The 24,053-nt window shown below is 41.1% G+C and overlaps 1 protein-coding gene across 1 annotated transcript in view; it reads right to left on the bottom strand.

The window, feature by feature from the left end:
* Positions 1-23,706, bottom strand: part of drd2a (dopamine receptor D2a) — a 57,470-nt gene extending 33,764 nt beyond the window's left edge. Inside the window, exon 1 of the mRNA XM_049575581.1 lies at positions 23,223-23,706. The gene's annotated coding sequence lies outside the window, so the exon portion shown is untranslated. The remainder of the gene's footprint in view (positions 1-23,222) is intronic.
* Between the last annotated feature and the right edge of the window lie 347 nt (positions 23,707-24,053).

Here is a 24,053-nt window from a genome sequence, read left to right as displayed (position 1 = left end):
AATGCAAATGTGTAACTATGGTATTCTTCTCATAGGCATCCACACCTTAAAGCGTATCATTTTTGCGTGCACTTAAGGACTGACATTTTAATACCCCAAATTCCTCCCATGTTTGCACAGGCTGCTAATGCTAATACCTCGCCTATTCCCACACACAAACACTGTCAATTATATAGCCCTATCACCTAGAAATTACGTTCATATACAACTAATTTGAAACATCAAATATGTTTTGAAGGAAACATAATGCTGAGCAAATTATGTTTTCTATTAATATAATGAGGAACCAAAACGCCAAAATGTTCACCAATAACATATTTCAGTTGTTTTCCACCAAAAGAGACAATCTTGCAATACAGTATCCTAGTTACCACAGTATTACTTTTTTATACCTTTTTTGCTAACATACAACCAAAATCAAGATCTTTTACGAACATTAACCAAAGTACATTTGTTGCCTGAACCTTAGACAAGAGTCCGGAAGCGAACCCAAAGTTCTGATGTAAAGGTCCTGCACTTTGAACACCCACCATCCTCCCCAACTTTCTCTTTCTTAAGCCCCCTTGGTACACTGATTTAGTATTGTGTCAACTCAAAGAAATGTTGTCTCTGAACATTATCCAGGCAGCAATTATGTTGCCACAACAACATAGTAAAAAAGCACTTTAGTAACATACAAAACAGATGCTCTGCTGATGGGTTAAGTGATTGTTTTGCCTTGTGACCTTAGCCCCCCATGAATAACTTGTTTTCCTTTCAAAATTTTCATATTTAAAGCAAGCACACCACCCACCGCCCTGGGGGCTGTACTGTATTATTTACAGTGTTTATGCAAATGTACATAAATGATTTGGTCTGACCCAATTGATTGCCAAACCAGCCTGTGTTTGTGACAAATCCCACAGCGCTTTTGATTTTATTCTTGTAACTGATAATGCAAATGTATCATGTGGTGAGGAGAGCCCTGAATAGTCCCGAATAAGCAATCACATCCTCTCCCACTGAACCAGAAATATGTACAAGTTTCTTTCAGAGCGTAAGATTTCTTCAGAACTGCTCTTTATAAATTGATCAGATCTCCATAAGAGAAGATGGAGAAACCAGGCCACAAAATTGTGAAAATAACAAAGAAAAAAAATGTCTCTCAACTTGATTTAGAAAATTCTTGCTTGACTTGTCTCATATAATGTAGATAGGAAATTCTGTGAGGTTCAGTTTTACTGGACTTACAAATGTCCTTCAACTAGTATCTAAGTTAAAAGCACACGTTATGGATGACAACAATATATCAGGAAGGGACAAGTGGACTGAGGTTGGTGAGCTTCTGGCAGAGGTTATGCGCGTCAGTTGAGAGATTCCCCAGGGTAGTGTACAGGATCCCCTGCTTTGTTTGTTTTGCACATACAATTAGCACTTATCCCCTGTGTTTGTGTGATTAAGCCCCACACAAGCACTAAGATATGAAACAGGATATATACTGCTTTAGCCACAAACAGAACCCAGCTTGTAATTCTACACAAAGGTGTGCCATGAGAGGTAGTAAAGTTTCAGTTTTGATTTATGCTATTTGTTATCCCCTCTCCCGCAGGCCTGCTTAAAATCAGGATGCTCTTGTTTTGGTAGAAAGAGGTGCAACTGTGTCCAGGAAATGAAAAAGGACAGTGTTTAAGTCACTGGCACATTTTTAAACAGGACCTGTCACTGCAGTGAAAGGAGCCAGGATCAAGGGCAATTGCTCACCAAGTACAGCTAAAGTTAACGGACCAATGTGGAGAGTGATAAGTACATCAGTACCAACATTACAAGGACAGGCCAGTGTCGCTTCAAATCTAATAAAATGATCTGACATCACAGATCTGACAGAAGACAGAGTCTTAGCAGAATCCTTTATCCTGCATGATGGAATCGCCACAAGGGTGCTACAGCTGCAGTGCAGGTAAATGCACAGCCTGTGAAGTATCAAGAAGTGCCAGAGAGGCTGTATTCAGAGAGAGAAAGATACATATTTGGGTTAATTTTTAAATCATCAATAATTCACATCTCATCAGAATGAGTAACAAGGTTTGACAAAAATTTAAGTTCTCCTTAAAACTAAGAATAAGAGCCAGGGGGTCTGTCGGTCTATAAAGGTGGATTGACCAGAGATTGCTGCCCTGGACAAAGCTGATGCATTCTTCAGTAATGCCTACCACATGTAGCTAGGACTGTGCCTTTGTTGATCAAATACCAAGCAAAGACCAGACTATGTGAGGACATTGGTCTGGTATTCAAGATTTTAGGGAAACCACAAAGGCAAACACATGGGTGGGTGCAGATTTTGAGTAAGGTAAATGCTTGAAATAGACACCTGGCCAGGAAAGCAAAACTCTTGAACAGGGGATGTCTGAGAAATTGGCCTTCTGCCCAGTCTGGTGTCATTTTATCTGTGTGATTAGCTCATGGCGCTGGGCCAAAACTAAAAGCATGAAACAGAAACTTGAGGAAGCACAAAGCGAATGGATTAGAACTACTGCACAGCTTGCAGCTTTAATGGGACCAATTTTTAAAGAATCTCGGATATTATCGGTAATAGGAAACTCCTATCTACTTTTTCAACTACTTTAAAGGGTAGAGAAAGTTTACGGGAACAATTCCAGAGCTAATGAGGCAAACCAGAAACGTATGAGACCAGGATGAGTAATTTCCTTTGTGCTCAGTGCAATGGAGCAAAATGAACTGCCTCATGTAATTACACAGGTGCCATATCTGGTCTTGAAGGCAAACTGAGGCTGCTCAATATTTTTTCCAGATAAAGGGATACATATTTTAAGTTAAAGTATGTGTTAGAATTTTATATTTCATTCATTTTGTTGATGTTTTACATTTGATTTTCTGGCTTGACCATTTTGGCTTAAGTGAAATTAGGAAATGGAAAATAATATGTGTGAATAAACAAATTAGAAAGTGAAATAATGTAATGAATGTAGTCATTTTACTAAAATAGTCAAGAACAATAAATAGAAAGTTTACTCTTACAGCACAAATTGGCCGCTCCATATCTGAAAAGGTTTATGTGTCGCTGATCAATACCAATTTCTCTGTAATTATTTTTCAGGTGCTGCGATTTAATGCTTTGAAAACACACCTTTCACTCTGTGTTCCCTGCTTTCCAACAAACATGCGCTTTGTGATTGTCAGACAAAGATGATAGGGCTAAAAACAAGCGAAAGGTGTCACAACATGTATTATTTTTGTTGTCCGTAATGACGTGCTTTTTTCTTTGAAGCTCCCCAGTAATTAGCCATCATTCTCGCTGCTTTTGTGAAAACATGACTCTTAAATTTGTGTCTATTGTTTTAGCTGTGACTATTTAGGGGCCTCAGTCAGCAGTGCCAGGTACCTGTCAGTGCTGCTGCAATCCTTCACTATCCTTTCAGCTCAGACGCTGCTGTGTGTCCTGTGGACTGTAAATAAGAACAGCAGTGAATAAGCTGCTGTTAGGAAAACTCTTGTGCACAAACTCATAAAATGACCAAGATGCAACTGAGAGCTTTAACTTCAAAGCAAAGTTTACAATCACAGATAGAGGCTGAAGTAGCCCAGTTGGTGTTCTCCATGTCCTATTAAGTAACCCTGGCAGCAACCAAAGTAAGCAAAGTGTGAAAGCAATGCTTAAATGTATCAAATGGACTATTCTACTGTAGCCTAAATTATGTGAAAACTGTTGCACCAGTTGCATCACAATTTGACGTGCAATAAAATTGTGACTGTGTGCTTTATTATTATTATTATTATTATTATTATTATTATTCTTTTGGCTGAAACTGTTAAATCTTTTTCAGGGACACTGTGTGGGAGATCACTGCTGCCAAACTGGAGAAGTGTTAAGTCATAAAATGTGAAATACAATTTGACATGTAAGAATGGAATGCACTTATCAACTTTAATAACTGATTTGTGTTTTCCAACACACATGTACGAATGTTAGAGCACATAAAAAAGCACACAGATGCATGTGCTGTACAACTAGTGTATGTGTCCATGCAAGCATTATACTACGTGATGTATTTACACTTTATTTCAACATTCACTTCAAATCCAAATTGAATTCAAATGCCACAGTTTGATCTATTGGATTTTGTCCTTGGTCTAATTGGCATATTGTTAGAAAGGTTGCATAGATGTGGCTGATTCACTCAGAAAAAGCAAAACTGTGGCCCCGACTTTCTTTGATACAGCGTAACAAACACACAAAACACAGCGCTGTAATAATATTTACAATGATGGACTTGCAAAGTTTGTGGTCATAAAAGGCCAATACGGGCTACAAGCATTCTTAACACTTGTGCAGATAAACTGTCTGAAGCAGCCACAGGAAATAACTGTAATACTCTTTTATGGACCATTTCCCAAACACTGGTGAGTTATGCATAATAGTTTGGGAAGTACACTGTGGGTAGATGATAGAAAGTAATGACCTTGTCAGACAAAGTGCATAATTTACACAATGTGTCTTAATGTGTTAGATGAAAATATTGATCCACTTTATTGTGTGTGCAATATAGAGATACATAGATCCGAGGAACATTAAAGAAGTATTTCACTGCTGGAGTGAAGGTGTTTTTCATAACACTAGACTTTCTATGCAGCAGAAAGACACAAATACTTTTAAAACTGGGGATATATGACCAGAGAGGGCTGCAGCATTTGCTTTTGCTCAACTAGTAGAAAACAAACAAACCAATAAATGCTCCTGCTGGTGGGTGATGTAATGCGAGCTTGGGGTTGGAAGTGTGCTGGGTGGCCAAACAGTGGAATTACAACGTCTGGGTCTATCAGGTGATGCCAATAGGCCCCAAAAATACTTTTTCCCATAGACTTACATCGTGAAAGAGGCATCTGTGGATTCTTTTTGTTTTTTAACGGCACAACCCCTGCTAAATCACTCGTATTATCATCAGAATTTGATCTATTCGGTCTGATAACATTTGGAAAGTCTAGAAGAGCCGCATGGTTAAATAATTTTATCCCCATTCATGTTAGCGGAGTGCTTATCTGGAGGAAGCTGCTCTATGGCAGTGGTCCCCAACTGATCCAGCCACAGGGTCCAGATTTTCCATGGTCGTTAGTTCAAGCTCCACACGGTTTAATATATTTAGCATCATACATGCGCTTGGCCACTTTGCTGAGGTATTATGTGTCTCTGTAAAGCAGCTGTTAATTAGTCAGTCACTCTACAGCAGGTAACAGCAATTCAAAATAAAAGCTCTCTGCTGGAATTCTCTGTACTTCAAAATAGTGTGTTCTTAAAATCTTGACACATTTGCAAGTCACTTACAGCCAATTCGAAATGGACTCACATTAGGACCATGACACACTCATTGCTCTATGGGACCAATGATATAGAAGCAGTGCCGATGTCTCCAATGCTCCATCTCTCTCCTTCTTTACATCCATGACCGACAGCCCTAAAAACAGTGAAATCGGATTTGAGCTGAGAGATGAGCAAGGAGAATGGGTCGCTGGTAAGATGGAGGGAAGTTTACCCCAGTTCATTTACACATACAACCCACAATGTTATGACACAAAAGTGGGCAAAGTATCCCTTTAAAGGGCCAGTGTGTAATATTTGGCATGGTTTATTGTCAAATCTGAATCTGAATCTGAATATTATATTATAATATATTATCGCTATAAAATAAAATTTGTTTGGTTTTCGTAGCCTTATAATTATGCTTTTATATATATATATAGCAAGGGCCTTGCTTTAGAGAGGTCGCCATCTTGCACCGCCATGTATGTACGGCAGCCCAAACGGACAATCCAGCCAGCCAGAGAATGTGTTTCGCGTGTATAAATAAACCAACGAAGAAGACAGCGGAAGGAAGGAAGGAGGAGGAGGAAACAGCAGAGAGTGTTAGTAGTTCATCGATAGAGAGTAGTGAAAAGTTTTTTTAGTTATAAAGTTTGCGAATGGACCACACTTACCACGCAACAGGAGAGAATGAACCCGAACTGCCATCTGCGAGGAAAAGAAGATGCAAAGAGGGGCAAAGAAAACTGGACAAGCGGCGGCAGAGAATAAACATCGGTGATGTTTTTCAGCGATGGAGGGGGTTCATGAAGGACAAAGGGCTTCAATCCGACGCTGAAGTGGCATGTTTTCTGCTGGACAGGTAAACTACTCAAATAAATGCTACTATTTGTCAGCATGTAGTATAATAGCGTTACGTGTCGGACTCGACAAGTAGGGAGTGAGGAGGAGAGTTCGTAACATTACATCATCTCCAGGTAGAGCAATTACTGTAAAACACTTGCGAAAATTTTAGTCTTATGTCAAAGGCTTAACAGGCATAACATCCTCCCCTCCTCCTTTTCTCTTTCCATGGCTGAGGTACATCACCTGGCCCTTCCTGCACCTCTTCCTCTCCCTCGTCTTCCTCCGCTCCCTCTCCCTCTCCCTCTCCCTTCTCTCCCTCCTCTCCCTGTCTCCTGTGGAAAATCACTCTGCAAACGCATATTATAATATGTAACGTTAACGGTTATCCTACCAACCTAACGATTATTTGCCGCACTGTGCCATGACTTTATTTAGCATTACTGCGCTAATGTTTGCTCGTGTTACCAAAACAATTAGGAATAAAACACTCCTAACCTCTCACTGATAACCTATAACATATCGTAATATGGTTTAGATCTTCACCTCATTGCTCGTTGCTTCAGATATGTTACCTGCTCTCTGTCGGACGACACCATTTTTTCAAAGTGTTTTGGTCCTCGGAGGCCACCGTAACTTTGCCGATGGGAGGGGTGAGCACAGGCGATCTAGAATCTAAACGATACATGTCACTGTTTTCAACCCATTTTACACACTGGCCCTTTAAGCCAAGCTTAGCTCAGAGAATGGAAGCAAAGCATAGACTTAAAAAAAACAAGACTGATAAATTACTGTGGATTACTGCTAGCAATATCCATCTGCCAATGACAACTGTGTGACGTGATCAAAAGCTCCAGAACGAATGTGTAAGAGAGCTTAAGTTGTAATTGCTGTTTCAAGGGGGAAACAGGTTCAATTAATAATCATCACACTTCCATCTAATTTACATCTATTGTAGCTACTGTTGCAAACTAGCTACCAATTGACTGTTCACTAAAAACACAAGAGAAAAAGTATATGAGTTTGTCCATTCTCACACAAGCTCTACATTTACGAATGCCCAGCTAACAAGCTTCCCACCTCCAGTAGTGACCAAGAATTACTTAAAAAAGAGCATATTGTTAGCCAGCTACATTATGCGGGCTTATAGGTTATGTTCCAAAAAGTTTAGGACTGAACCTTCTGTGTGAAAGCCTGTCCCAGATGCTACTATATCAGAGTTTAAGTGATCATTAGTGCCTCTGTCCTGCTCAGCATTCGAAAAGGGGAAGCTTACTCCAGCAACCCCAGCCAAAACTCTTCCTGAGACAGCCTTACATTAGTCACTTTAGTCACATTTGTCACAAACTGGCTCAGGGCATGTGACGAGGAGAGAATCCATGCAAGGTCATACTTAACAATTCAGTAAACTAAGGTCAGCTCAAATGAACAAAGAAAAGGGTAGATCAACAATGTCAGCAATGAAAGCAGTGCATGGATGTGTGGCATGTGGGCTGTGGAGGTGTTGACAGTGATGCAGGATGGATGCCAGCTGTAGGATGGGAGAGGTAGAATGAACACATGGACCAGCTTTAATAGCCTGGAAAGTCCAAGTGAGCTTAATCAAGCCAACGACCCTCCTTGTCAGCCAAATGCCTGCTGAGGTTGGCCAGGACGCGAGTTTGCCCTACTCTCCTTCTAACTGACTTGGACTCATTGTGTTTGTTGGTTTGATTGGTCAGGTTTTGACTTTAGGAGTTAGACCGGTTAGGCTAAGGGTAAGCCAGTCAGAGGCACTGGGCTTGGCCAGGCTGTACATAACATGAAAGAAGTTCAATGCTAACTTCGCTATCCTAGGAAACACAGATTTGCAGCCAAGACAGACTTCAAGATGGTGAAGGTGGCGTAACACCCCACCCCCCAGAAGACCGGCAATCTATTGGAACCACAGATATATTTGAAAACACAAACTTGTTTTTTTCTGTTGTTGTGTTTTGAATATTGTCACTGCTTTACTTTACACACTAAGGGGCTGTACACATGCCGCTTCTTTAACCACCTGGAATACGCGAGGTCAGGTGCTGCGTGCTACTCTTGTGCCCTTTTTGAGCCAGCTCTCAAGAACGCAACGGCAGGTTGTGTCTGTAGTTGTTAAGCAACCTTAACAAGTGAGTAGAGAGCTGAGCTTCTTCCAGGTGTTGTTTGTAAGTGTGTGGGCATATTGTCCATGGCACCAAAATGACTTTTCGTACGGTGACAAAAGTTTCCGCCCAGACTTTGACCCCCCGCGGAATTCGCCGGCGGAACTACACAGTTGGGCCAATGAAATTGTTTGTTTATTGTCGCGCAGACCCGGGAGAGTCCGAAATCCAGTTAGGCAGGACAGTATGGGAGAAAAGGGTAGCCTACAGTCAATTACACCACCAAAATTATTCAAGTAAAAATATAATACAAAGCTACTTTACCATGACCATAAGATCTTTGCGAGGCTGCATGCAGTTACTGAGCATGGCTGGTTCTTAAATTGATGGATAACAATGCAAAAATGTATTTACACTCCTATTATAGAGGCAGTGATTTAACATTCTGGAGTGAGTTTAATCAGTTTGTGTGCACTGGAAGTTAGTTTAACATGCACAGCACTAATATGAAAAAAGACACACTGAGATATTAAAGCACACACAGAGTTGTTTAAGCTACATGTATAATGGTGTCTCTCTATCATATTCACCTTCATATGAAAGCTTTATATTATCAAACATATTAATGAAGAGCAGCAGCTGCTGTACAGTGTATCCATCTCTCATCATTAAACAGGTTAAATAGTGCTGTAGCCAACCAGGTGACCTCTCAATTGTGAGCAGTTGACCTGTCCTGGATATAATCCTTAAATAGCCTGACCTCACTTTCTACCCACAATCCCCCTGTCTCACATCCAGCCGCATCCTCTTATTCTCGAGTGACCCCGGCACCGATCTATCAAAGCAGGAGGCATTATCTGGCTATTCTGGATTTCCACAGTAGTGACAAGGCTTTTCTCTGGAGACTGGCATGCACCCTGGTCTCAACTGCTCGATAAAAACAGATAAGAAACACAAGTGAAGGTGTTTGTCTTGTACTCAGTTACTACATGTCTTCCATGTAGGGTTTGTCTGCTATCTTTTATCAGATAAAGTAAAGAATTTTATTCCGAAACGATACATGCTCACGTTATCTGACACAAACATTCAAAAAAGCATTGACAGGTTAAAACTTGTGTAGTGATTGACTTATCTGATTTATAAACATGGGTATTACTAACTGTTATTGTATTATTATCTGTATGAATATATGCAACCCAATCGCCAGAAAAATGTTGGCACTAAATGTTGCAAATACGGATATGTTACAATTGCACATCTTTATTTAGCAGATATGTTGAAACTTAACATTCCAACAATCCTGTGGATAACATGAGGTTAGGTGTAGGCACAAAAACCACCGAAAAGATAATGTTATTGCTTGAAATACCCCAACTGAGGTGCATAATCCAGAGAGGAAAGTCATGTCTCAGTAAAAACCAACAGCTTTTTCAGGCCCCTATCCCGGGAAGAAAAGCAACTACATCTCAGTCAAAAAACAACTACTTTTCATGCCTTAAAAGCTGCTGGAAAAACAATTATTGGTTGCTATTAAACACCCACATTTTGGTGCCTTTGGAACACAGCAACAACAAAACAACCAGTCTTGTTGTTTGTTGGTCTGAAACAGTGGTCTGCAGCTTGGCAGGTGTCTTGCCCGAGGTGACACACTACCCACCCACCCCTCCACCTCCATATAATAATGATAAATACAAAACTTCACAATGCTGATATATGTATAAAATGTACAAATGTAACGGTTTCATGGTTTGCAGAAACGTACAATGCCAACTTTTTCCTCCAGCGACTGGGCTGATGGGTGAGGTTTGTTATCATATAACTGCCATGTAATTGTTTGAGATTACAGCCAGCAAATTATGGTGTAATGACTTTGTAATAATGGGGCACTTATGAAATAATCAGGAGTTACAATAATTCAGTTAGGGTGGAGCAAAAGAGGCATGACTTTACCCAGTAATTACAAATGTCTTCTGATTAAAATAGTTAAAACATAATTTCTTCATAATTCTCCCATAAATTCAGAAGTTGTTCTTGTTTATGTTTCTTGTAACTGTGTTATTGTAAAACTTACGGCATTGTTTTTGGCTGTAATCTTATTAAAGCTGTTTCATACACAGAAACTGTTGCAGTCGAATTTGAATGGTTTGTGAACTGGCATCAGACAGAGGAAAACTAATAATCAGGCCTGTTCCTTGTCGCTGTTGAGTACTAATCTCATCCAATCATGCAGCAGCGATGCAGTCATCAGTTTTATTAAAACTTGCAGTAAACCGCGCTGTTAATTTTACAATAAGCCCCATTTAATGAACAGTTCAGTTGTATTGAATCACTGCTATTCTAGAGGCTTGAAATTTGATTGTTAAACTCTCTCAAAGCCACAGAAAGACACACTTGTGCGCACACACAGACCCATATTGTACACACACACACACACACACACACCTCATACAGCATGTGCATGCAATGGAACAGAAACACGCCATTTATGACGTTATCTTCATTAACCCTCTACAATACACGATACATCTCATTAGTGTTGTTTTTCCCCCTTTGCTCCATGTTCCATTGCGTTCTTAGACATTGGTTGAAATGATCCGATAATAATGTGAAATGTGTTTTAAATGTGGAAACTTCAAAACTTGTTTTGAAGAGCAGTTATTCTAAATGAAACCAAATAATGTGTCTACTAATAAGGGATTCATTATTATTTATTATGTAAGCGTTTTCTTTTTTTCTTTTCTTTCAATTGAAATTGATTATTCTAATTATTCACACCTGATTTTTCTCAATGAAATATTTTGTCTCAAGGTAATAAGCATATGTAGCTCCAGTGGTTCAGATAGGGTGTTTAGTTTTACTAACCCTCTCCAGCTCTTGCGACAATAAATCTTTTACCCAGTCAATACTGTCAAAGTGTTTGATTCTACCCTGCGATAGCCTTCATCCTAATTAGTTTTCTATCTGCTACAGCCCCTCTTAGATGCCAGGTCAAAATCACTGATGCTCGCAAAGTCAATGGCTATCTTGTGAATTCCCTTTCTTGTAAGAAATAACTCCCTTTAGTTGCTGTGTGAGTGAAGAGGCAACTCATCATAGTTGTGAAGCTGCTTTCTACAGGCTGGCTGTGTAGGTGGTAGCCGCAATGACTTTTACTGTGCTGAAAATAAACCTGCTCATTCAGAGTAGCAATTACAGTGTCATTATCTTGGTGTTGCAATTATGCCCCTTTTCTCTCTGCGCTCACCATCACAAAATATTTTCTTGTAACATCCGCCTTATGCAAAGGTGCATTCGGTTTGGTTTGGCACCTTCCTAAGATGGAGCAATAAATAGTTAACATATAAAATGGAAAGATGGTGAATGATTCATGAGAAGTATACTGTGGACTGTGTTTTCCTTTCTATATGAAACATAAAAAGGCACTCACAGCAACAGTCTGTTGTGGGCTTAATGGTGCACCAATATCTTTATTTTAAAAAACTACATTAGTTGCACAGTTGCTGTTTGAAATAATTTTTTTGTAATAATAATCATTAATCAAATCTATCTTAGGTAGCATGCATGTGAATTATTTCTCTAATGCCCTTTCATAATTAAATGCCTCAAAACAACATGTATTACTCTCTATAACTCTTTTAAATATAACCTTTATGATATGAAACAGTCCCAATTCCTTTCCAAAATTACCTGGTTAGGTTTATGCTGCGCCCAGATGGAAACAGGCAGACGGTAGATGGCAAGGTGGATATAATTTTAATGGACGAGAACAGGAAGGTAAAATTAGGTGAGGCCAGGAAAGAATACTGGCGACAGTAACCGTTAACAGCACTGTTGTCCAAGTTGAATTATTTTAACTTTTAACCATCCTCTAGGACAGAATTTACAACTCGGTGGTATGTAGCTCTTGGATGACCTGGATAATTACTGGACATTACTGGAATACTCATTTCATCAATTCATTTGACCGCTTATCCTGTTGGGGATTGTGGGGGGGCTGGAGCCTATCCAAGCTGACACTGGGCGAGAGGCAGGGTACACCCTGGACAGGCCACCAGACTATCACAGGGCTGACACATAGAGACAGACAAACATTCACACTCACATTCACACCTACAGGCAATTTAGAGTCAACAATTAACCTGTATGTCTTTGGACTGTGGGAGGAAGCCAGAGAACTCCAAGAAAACCCACGCTGGCACGGGAAGAACATGCAAACTCCACACAAACTCCTGGTTTTCGAACCCCCCCAATAATGTAAAGTATGTCATGTAACATTTGTCAAATGCAACATGTCAATTATGTCACTGGTGTAGCATGCTACACATGCTAGCATATTAGGCTATGTTGTTATCAAAAGAAGTCAACGCTGACTTTGGGACATGAGCACCGGTCTCCTGTGTGAAAGTCCTGCATTCGTTTGACTCATCCACTTAACCTTCAACCCACCCTACAGGTGCTTCTTCAATATTTATACAATATGACATGGAATTTGGCACTTTTATGCTGCCCCCGGTCACCTCCTCCTCTGCTCTTGTAATAGTTGTTGTGGCCATAAGAGGGTGCCGTCTTACAACAAACATGGGTCATCATAAGCTGCTGATCTACCTATGCGGCCGTTCTTTTAGTGAGAGCGGGTTGCATTTGTCTATATTCAGACAGATGAGGAAAAAGAAGAAGACACGGCAGTTTGTTATGACAGGAACTACCTGACTCAACTTATGAAAACGTACAACAGGGACCACTCTGTAATTTATTTGATTGACATGCGCAATAACCTGTATCACTGGAAATGGCATTCAGAGTACAAATTTTAACACTGACAAGGGACTTTTTACTGTGGAAATGCTGTCAGAGAGACGTGAAAAAAAATAATATTGGCAATCATCCAAGACGCCTCAAGACGAGTCACACTGACAGAAAGGATGACGGATTAAAGGGCTAAATAAAAGGCACTGATGCGTCCTCCGCAAAGACAAAAGCCCCCAGGGTACAAATTCCATGCATCAATGTTATTGATACAGTAAGACATAAAGGTTATAGTAGTGGTAATTCCAGCCATTACCTACTCAAATCAAGCCAGAAGGGTAAGAATGGTAGAGCATCCGCCCACTGGAAGAAGAGGAGAGGGAGGTTGGTAACAAGCCTCCATCGACCTCATTAGGTTGGAGGGAAGCTCCGACCTAACAACCGGTCTTGTCTCTTGTGAGGCTGCATACTTCACACACACACACACACACACACACACACACACACACACTGGCTGCTTTTCCATTACAAGCCAAGAAACACATAGACCCACACGGAGGAATGGATGCAGGTGTATGCACACACAGCCATCCACACACAACAACCTGATACACACTGCCTGCTCAACAGAGGCTTGTAAGCCCCAGGTAAATCAAACGCTATCGTAGGCTCCACTGTACCCGTCTGCAACAACTGTTGTTTGTAAAAAAAAAGGTGACGGAAGTAATACTAGGTTTTTCCTGTCTGATCCATGTCTGAGCTTGCTGTACAGTCATATCAGTGAGTATATAATCCTGTATATTCCCACACTGACCTGGATGGTGCTGATGGCATGAAGCAGGCAGATTATTTTCACTTCATAGATCAATACAAAAAGAATGGAAACTGTGATACCTGTCTTTCTATAATTAAATTCTTCTTTCTCTGTGTTTGGCACACTGTTTTAACTTATTTACTGCTAAATTGTGATCACACTACATTATTATTATCACCCACTGTCAAAGAAGACATCTGTCACATGACACAACTTCCCAGCTCTCAGGCTCCACAGTCGCTAGGTGAAATTGTTGCGTAATGTGGTTGCTTTTCTTGTCTTTTAATGAAACTGTGGCCAGCTGAAGCAGAGCCGTCTGCTTTAATTAATTGTGGCCACACAGGGCTGCATTCAAAGGGAGAGGAAAGGGGTATGACCCACGCTAATTTCAGTGATTAGTGAGCTATTATTTGTAGCAGCATGCAATAACGCCTAAATTGTGCTGGTAATTCATTTTACATTGTGTAAAAATATTCTCCCTTCCATGAAAGTACAAAAGTTCTCATCAGTACCTGCCTCAGTATCACCATTTTGCACCCTGTTAGCATGCCACAAGCTAAAAAGACTTATGGACATATACAGTATCAATCCTTTTCTATGTGAAAACGAAATTTGGAGGAGAATACTAGTATGTGTCAGACCTCCTGCCTACAATGTAACCCAACTTGGTAAAATCAGATACTGAGCAGCTACTTCCACCAGCTCTGCAACCAGTAATCCAACAGACCACAGTGGATGCAACAAGTGAGTCTGCAAAAAGGTCACACAACCAGATGGATTGTTAGTGACAACAGAAACTGCAATGTTGTTTCCTGGATGTCACTTTTACCAGTGATTTGAAAAAGATGATTTTATTTTCTTCTGTTGCCTTTAGGCTGTTCTGTCATCACTGAAAAGTGTGCAAGAGAGGAAAACCTATCAAAATTACCAAAAAGGCAAAATTCAATTGCTGAAGTTTTAGTTGTTGATCCAATATAAAAGAAATCAATCACTACAAAATAGCAAATGGTTGTCTATTATGTGGCAGCTTTCTCTAAAATGCTCAAGTGATTGGTGTTAAATTGATTAATCGGACTGGCCCTGCTGTGGTTCAGAGGTAGAGTGGGTCGTCCACTCATTGGAACATCCGTGGTTCCATCTTTGGCTCCTCCAGTACTCATGTCAAAGAATCCTTGGCAAGATATTGAACCCCAAATTTCTCCCGATGGCTGTTCCATTGTTGTTCGAGAGTGTGCCAATGGTCACTGAGCAGGTGGCACCATATATGGCAGCCTTGGCCACCAGTGTGTGACTGTGTATGTGAATGGGTGAATGTGACACGTAGGGCTCTAGTTTCCCGGCGCAGCGCAGGGTGGCAAATCCCGCGCAGAGCTAGTTTCAAGCAGCGCAACCCGAGGTGTACTCAGTTTGGTAGTTTGGCAGGCCGAGGTGCGCTGAGATGGGTGTGGCGGCGCAGCAGGGGGAGGTGTCGACAGATCCAGCTTGGCGCAGTGACAGTTTCGTGCCAAAAGGCTTCGCCGAAGGTGCGCTAAAAGCTCGCCAGCTGAAACCAGGTCTGCTGTCAGTGCAGGGGGAGCGCAGCTGGTGTAAGTGGAAGTTTGGCTGACCAGCGGACAGTGCGCACACGTCACCAAAACCTCACAGGCAGGTTTCCAGAATATCAGGCACATTAATGATGCAATAAATACCCAAAAAAACACTATTCAATGCAACTATCTGCAATCGGCACATAAATGTATCTCTATATCGACTGTCCTGTCACATCTGATGTCAGATCAAAGGGGACTGGCACCGTTTGGCACGTTTGGCACGCGTAATGGAAACCCAACCTGATTTGATTAAAACAGCCTGCAAACTAATGAGTTCACATCCCTCTCAGCCAACCACAAACAGCCACAGCATCAGATAGGGAGTATATATTCAGCATCTGTCATCTTAGAAAAGTCAAAAGAAAAGAAACAGAGTGAGACTGCGAGAGAGAAAGAGAGAGCGTGCGCGCACACGAGAGAAACGCAACATTGATTTACAATTGTGGTGACCTCCTCCCAGGCTACCTTTGCATCATCAGCCCAGATCAAAACATCAGTTTCCTCTTGGGAGGAGTTTGGCTGCCTGACACTGCTGCTCTCTCCATGGCGAATTGAGTAAACTCTCATTACGCCTTCGCGCGGCGCATTTAAGGGCGAGGAGAGGGGCTCATTTGATTGGTGTGATGTGTGTAAAACCCACTCCACGCCTTCTCTCCTCCTTCTTTCCGACTTGCGCAGGTAGGAGGGACGGAGGTGGGAAAGAGGAGTGGCTGTGCCAGGTGCACGGTGTACCAAACTTGCAAAATCCACCTGGCCACACCCAGTTGGCGAAGTGCAGGTGCGCTGCACCCCCGCCTCGCCCGGTCTGCGAAACTAGAGCCCGTAGTGTAAAAGCACTTTGAGAGGTCGGAAGACTAGAAAAGTGCTATACAAGTGCAGTCCATTTACCATTTAATGTCATCTTTCTTGCCACCCTAAATGGACAGTTCATCCCAAAATCAATAATACATATTTTTTCTTCTTACCTGTAGCGCTATTTATCAGTCTAGATTGTTTTGGTGTGAGTTGCCAAGTATTGGAGATTTCGGCTGCAGAGATGTGTTCTCTTGAATGTAATGGAACTGGATGGCCCTTGGCTTGTGGTGCTCACAGCGCCAAAAATATATTTGAAAAACTCAAAAGTAATGTCTCTTGCTGTGAGCAGTTTCATGTGAGAACTATTTTCTCTCTACTACACCCACGAACCGAATCACTGTACAGAAGGATGTATCTTTCTACTGCTAGCTCACATATCACCACTTAGCTAGCTAACATTAAAGCTCAGCCAAGGAGGACATCTTTAATATTTAATCTTCAGCTGTCACAAGAATGAGCCTCTCGCCCACAGATAGGTGCAAGCTTCCTTCTGTGCGGAGATATGCTTGGTGAGTGTAGTTCTGTAGAAAGAAAATAGTTCCTTTACGAATTGCTCATAACATGGTGCTTAATGGCCTCCTTTGCCACCCACTATTTTCCTTATTTTCTCTGCTGTTTCATTTCGTCCTCAACAGGTAGCGTTCACTTAGCAATATAGGGACATGGCCGGAAAGCCAGAAAGCCAATATAATGAGCTTAAAGTGGCTGAAAGCATAGTGGAACCGCAGGGTTGGTTATTGCCTCTGGGTGAAAGTCCTGCATTCGTTTGACACATCCACTTAACCTTCCGCCCACCCTACAGGTGCTTCTTTGACATTTATACAATATGACATGGAATTTGGCGCTTTTATGCTGCGTCAAGTCACTTCCTCCTCTGCTCTTGTAATAGTTGTTGTGGCCATAGGAGGGTGCCGTCTTTACTAGTTGTTCACGACATGGTGCTTAAAGGCCTCCTTTACTAACCACTATTTTCCTTATTTTCTCTGCTGTTTCATTTCATCCTCAACAGGTAGCGTTCACTTAGCAATATAGGGACATGGCCAGAAAGCCAGAAAGCTAATACAATGAGCTTAAAGTGGCTGCAAGCATAGTGGAACCGCAGGGTTGGTTATTACCTCTGCATGACGAGGAGCCATTTACATTAATGTAATTCATTTCAAATGTAAAAAAAAAAAAATTGATTAATGAGGCTTTAAATTTCTTACTTTGGAATTTCAAACTCCAGTGCTTTTCTCTGACCTTGGTAAAATAAGTAATTTTGTACACACTACTGTACTGTACTTCGTAGCATGCAAACATTGTGAGCACAGCATTCAAATACAAGTCAAAATATTATAAAAACAGAAATGACGAATCATACTGTTAATTATCACTCACTTGTTTCATGTGCTTGAAACCTCGCTGCGATTATTTCAAAGCTGTGGTTTCTGTAGGCTTTGTTATTTTCAGAGATTAGCAGTTGAGCCTTTGATTGGACGATCATTTATCAAAGCTGAGACCAAAAGGTCATACAGACAGGAGGATCTATGCTTTGTTCACCAAACAAAAGTCCCCCAGACCCTTGAGGAAAATGTCAAGGCAGCTACTACTGAACGACTGTTTAGAACAACCCCACCTTTCAGTTGGCACTTGACACAAGAGGTTGGAAAAAAACAAAAATTGTTCAAGGTGACGCATGAGTCGTGTCATGTCAAGCTTCAATCTGACACATCGCCCCACTTCATTTCTCCTCCACCTTTTAATTCATGGCCTTTAAAATGCTGAGATTCAGCGCTAAAGGAAGAGAGAAAGCGGGGCAAATAATTTTTCTTTCAACACCTTGAGGGTACGTGTGTGTCAGGCACCATCTGCTGGAGTTGGAATGATCTGAAAGTAGTGCTACTAATTTAATGTCTACAGGGATACACTCTTGAATGGACCCAACATTCTTGTTTGAGCATACCAAACACATTACACATCAAGATAATTGGGAAGCAATTTCTTTCTCCGGGGAGATCCTCTTCATTCTCTCTTCTTTTGCAATTAATCCTTATTTCTCTCCCTCTCTCTTCTAATAGTCACCCTGTCAATCTCTGCACATTGTGTGGCATCCGTTTGGTCCAGATTGTTCACAGGAACATTCAAAAAATCTCCCTGTGGGCCTAGAAGTAGTTTTTAAACCATTTAGCTCTGATATATTATCAAGCTCTACAGGAGTCACAGCCAATTACGACATCCCCTGTCCAGTTTCATTCATCATGTGTCTGTACGCAATGCACGTGTGCAGCCATGCATACATATGTGGCCGTAGGAGAGAGTGCCTGATAGCCTCTGATAATGCAGCGTAACTGTAGCTGAAGCACCTTCACACCTCTCAGGGGATATGTTGTATGTGTGTGACTGGCTCCACAGCGGATCAGTGAGATAGAGAGTCATGGAAAGGTTTCACTGTTCTTCCTACACACCCTGAATTTTGACTGCCTGTTGCTCACACCTGCAAAGACCAATGGGCTGCTTTTTTTTTCTTTTTTAATTAAAAATGTGTGATGGTGCAGCATCGAGCAGAGCGTTAGGTGTGTACACGTTATTTCAGTCTGCTTTTTAACAACAAGGCAGTCTTTTTAGCAACTTTGCGTATTCCCATGTGCACGTATTCTAAATATAAAGATGGATTTGCGAAGTTGTTAGTGATTCTCAAGGCAAAGAATTCAGCAATGTGTGTGTTCGACTCACAATGTAGGCACTCAAAAAAAAAAGTGTGACAGCAAATATGATTAGTGTTAAAAATGAATCTTCAGTGAAACACAATAAACAAAGCCTACTCACTGCAACAAAATACTACCCCCACATGCTCATTTAAGGTTATTACTCCAGCGTAATGCACCACATTGCCTATATACACCATTAAGATCAATATATATATATATCATGGACACACCATTAATGGACAGACCGACCAACCTGCTAACATAACTTTCTCAGCACATAACAGTAACATGGAGCATAACCAGATCCTGATGGATCTCCTATTGGCTTTAGGACCCTAATTGGCTCCTCTATCCTTTCAGTGATGGTGCTGGTCCCTAGAGTGTTGATGTATTTGACATGCTGGAGAATGGGTTTCAGCAAAGAGAATGTAGGCCAGTTGGATACGTTCGCGGAGATCCAATACAATTAAATGATTTACTTGTCAAAACACAATGGGACTGCTGAGCCACGTGACCACCGTACAGATACTGTAAGACACACAGGAGTAGCGGCAGATGTTGTAGAGCTACATGTGCCTTATGCAATATTACTGAGGTATACAATGATTCCCCTGCTCTATGTTATGTGTATGTTTGGACCAAACATCTACTTATCAATTCCAGACTGTACAAAGCTCAGCTGTGAGGTTTTTAACAAGAACCAAGAGACGTGATCACATCATTTCTATTCTAGGATCTTTACACATGGCTCACAGTGGGTTTTTTTAGATTGCATTTTAAAATTTCCCCCGCTATATCTCTGACCTCTTAGTAACATATACACCAGTATGTACTTTGAGATTTTTTCTATTCCAGAGGCTCGGCTGAAAACTAAAGGGGACAGAGCGTTTGCAGTCACAGCCCCAAAGGCTTCGGAATAATCCGCCCAAGGAAATAAGGTTGGCTGAGTCAGTGATCTCCATTAAGTCCCTCCTTGAAATGTACTTTTATCAGAGGTCCTTTTCTGCCTTTACTGGAGTATTAATTTCCTTTTAACTGTCTTTTGTTGCCTTAAAAGAAATGTCTTCTTTTACCACCCTTGCCCTTTCCTACACTGTATTGGGTTTTCAGCCCAGTCGCTAGATAGAAACGCCGGTATTATACGAATCTGCAGACCATGAATGGATGACATGTGCACAATTCATATGTACTAACATGTCTAAAGTGAAATTTTATTTGCTGCAGTGGCTTTAATGCGCCAGACATGGGAGTTTTGCAGTGTTGCGTCAGTACAGTGTTATAGTGCCAAGAAAAGCTGTTGTTTTCTTTACAGAGACATCGCTGCTTTCCCTGCCAGGATCTAGACCCTAAACAGAGTATTTTAAGCTAAAACATTGTTTCCTAACCATGACCAAGTAGATTTTGTGCCTCAAAAACTGTGTTAACCATGGCATTTCAGCGAATCATTCAACACTACATAATAACATGCAAATGTAATGTATCCGTGCTTTGCAGAAACATTCAACACAAAGGTTTTTTCTGGCATGTGGGTTTTGGCCTCTATACAGTGATTTGTTCTTTTAAATTTGTTTTCTTTTAAAACCTGATGATTTCAGTACTTGTCTCTTTTATTTTGCTGCCACAAAGAGGATTTTGAAAAGTGCTCTTTAAATACGGATGATGATTATGGTGATTATGATGATTATGATGGTGATTATTACTATTATCGTGTGTAAATTGTGTATGCTTAAGCTGTCTGTGATGCAGAGGCCACTCTGAGCTTCTGGGTTGTGCTTTAGGTTCTGCTGAAAAGGTAAACTATTTATATTTCATCTCAGCTCACTTATGTTCCAGACAGAACCACACGCAAAGGTCACTGAAGCTCTTGTGTCTATGTCTTTGCCTTTTTTGCTTGTTTGTTTGTTTGTTTATTCATATCCACTGCTTCTTAACATTCTGGGGCCACTTTTCTGCTGTAAGAGCCGTGTTATCCATGCATCATGATCAGAAGGTGTTTCTTGAACCTCGACATTTATATGGTTTAACTCTTCTGAAACATCAACGTGTGAATGTGTAATACCCCGCTGTTGCCTCTACAGAGAACAAAATGAAGGATAAAAACAGTTGTGACAGTGCCAATAGTTTGTACATTATGTAACTTTTTGTAACAGCTTGTAAAACTGAACATAATGCCTCAGTTTTAACTGATTTGGTATTTTATTCTTATGGTTTCTCCCCAGTCTGGTGCATATGCGATTTCCCTGGAGAACAGCTTTATTCTGGAAAATGTCTGTTTAATAAATGAGGTTGTAATTTCACAGACTGAATCAAATTTGGTGCCAGAACCCTGTAAACAAATATCGTTGTTTGGGTTCGTAATTGAAGCTCAGGCTGCGACATGGTGTTGTTGTGTTTTTTAATACATGTCATCTCTCTTGGGAGCAGTGTGCTGACTTTAAATGTCACTGTTGACTGACCAGCTGCAGCAAGTGATTTGGCTTTAAAAACCTGAACTACTGTGCCTCATCTATGTAAAGAATGTGTACCTCTCTGATGTAAATATCCTTTGGTAAGCCAGTCTCTCACAATGTAAAGCGATAGCAGAATCCTCAGTGTTAGTGTTATCCTTTCAAGAAATTCACGCTGAGACGAACATCTGTTTTTAAACGGACAGTTGTCTGAAGAATCAAGGAGATGTGATTCTATGAAGCTGTCTGTGTCAAACAGCTGGACTTGACAAGCGCTGCGTCAGGCAGCTCTGGCGATGTTGTTTTCCTCACAGCGAGGTGTGACAGATCAAAGACAGGAAGATGTAGAATCCATATGGATGAACAATGTGAGTGTCTGGAGACTGCCACTGGATAGACAAATGTACACAACATCCTGTCCCAGCAGATATTTTGGTCCTCAGCTAAAGATGCTTTCACTTGGGATTAGGTGTTCACTTCCATCGATTCATTAATTCAGCCCAAATGGGGTTGACATAACCAACTTTCATGTCAAACAAAACCAGGCAGTGTCCATTTTTAGCGACCACTGATTTGGCTACTGGATGTTACAACCAATGTTGAGCTATCCAGAGATCCATACCTGCTGACCTACAGCACAGCTCCTGTTCACATGTCAAAGCAGTTCTTATATCATTTAGTTATCAGTTATCATGAAGGGTTTGATCGTGTTTTTGTAGCAGCCAATCACATTTTTCACTTCTTTTCCTTTTATGTCTTCAGTTATTAAAAGCTGGATACATAATCATGATCTCTGCCATATGTAATTTGGATAATGGCAACCTAAGCATCATGTTACATAAGGATCCTTGAGAAAAAAAGCACCAGCATCTACTGTAAATTTGCAGTTTTCAAGTTTGGAGGGGCAAAATCTACATATCTCAATGAAAAACAGTGCAGTGGCATTAGGCTATAAATACAGGCGAAACGAATAAACGAATTATAAAAATGTCACTGTAAACTCAGTGACAGTATCACAGACACGCTGTTAGCACACACAGGTTAATTAGGGAAGCTGCATATAAACCACTCCGTTCTTTCACCTCATTTATACCGCCTGCTGTTGTTAACTTGTTAAAGCAGCTCAGTGAGGGTTGATAGGATACAGGACGGGATGTGCAGCCAGAGCAGCTCCGTCACCTGCCCTGCGAAGCGCTGTGTCGAGGACGCGCTGCCTCTGGAGAACCCAGTACTAATTACAAACTGGAAGGCACAAACAGATCTGAAATCAGCGCTCTGTGGGTTGGAAAAAGGACATCTTGACACAGGCACGCTGCCACATCTCAAGAATTAAAACTGCATCCCACTTAGAGCACTTTTCCTGGGTTGAATTAAGGCAAATGTTTGCTTCCAGTTGTTTTACACCAAAGGCCATCCCAGATCAATATTGTAAACAGTCGACCTGCTATACAAATAAATCACCCTTATAATGTATAGATGTGTGTGTGTGACGTGCTCACACTCACTCATTCACAGAAACGGTGCCAAAGTGTCCGTTTGGTAATGGAGAAATAATGTGCGCCAGGGTCTGGCAATCGAAAATTCACCTTGAAAGTTAATATCTCTTGAATCACACCCAATAAATCACTTTATATCACCGAGTCTCTCATTTGGTAAGCTGGACTGAACCACGAATCCCTGCTGGATATAAATGCTTTACATATATGGCAAAGGGCAATATTTAGTGATACAGAATGATCAAGGCAATAGGTTATCTTGGTTATTTGGTTTGTTTTGGGGGGGTTTGCCAAGTTTGACACATCGCACAGAAAAAAAATAATTGTCTTACCTTCACGCCATAAGTTTGACTGAATCTTTGTTTTTACAGGCACCGGCTGTTAAATCCAAGAGCATCCACAGTTAGCTCCGACGGTGTCCTTCATTTGCTGTGCACATTGTTTACTCTTTATAATTAAACCGAGTCGGCGCAGCGGCTCGGGTGCGTGACATTAGTACAGGCTGCACTAATGAAAGCCAAAAAATACATACAAATAAAAACCAAACCAAACTGCTGTAAATCATTAACTGTTTCCCGACTGTTTCAAGGAAAGATTTTCCTCCGTTTCGGTCTTCAGAGAAGTGAAGCAGAGGTTGAAACTGTACGGTGTCCGTCTGGTGTCCAGGAGCTTTACGCACGGAGTTACCTTCGCTACTGAGGGAGGCAGGAGACGCGGCGACTGTAAAGAAGTGTGGAAAATCTAGGCGGGGTTACATTTGTTTAAACCCTGGCAGGGACGTATATTTCCTTTACTGTCGCTGGCATTAGGGAGACCTTACATCACTTAATGTTTTCCTCACATGTTCCCTGCTGCACTCTTCACTTTGCGCCACGATCTGCGCTTTTTAGTAATAAGTGATGGAGAAAAAAAATTAGAAACGTGGAAATAAAGTGTTTCATCCTCTGATGTAAGAATAGATGCGATTTGAATGAGAAATAGTTCGCTTATAAGTAAGCACTCATTTATGTTGGAGCATGTGATTGACTTAGTGCATTAGTGCTAGACGTGGAAAATGGTAATGGGGTGGGAAATTAAAGAAATTGGTGAACTGTGACGATCATTTGGACCCATATTAGCATCTCTCTCTCTCTCTCTCTCTCTCTCTTAGAAAAACATTATTA

This window comes from Epinephelus fuscoguttatus, linkage group LG5 (genome assembly GCF_011397635.1).
Source record: "Epinephelus fuscoguttatus linkage group LG5, E.fuscoguttatus.final_Chr_v1".
Lineage (NCBI taxonomy): Eukaryota > Metazoa > Chordata > Actinopteri > Perciformes > Serranidae > Epinephelus > Epinephelus fuscoguttatus.
The sequence above is the reverse complement of the archived record's forward strand: the minus strand, read 5'-3'. Positions and strand labels throughout refer to the sequence as shown.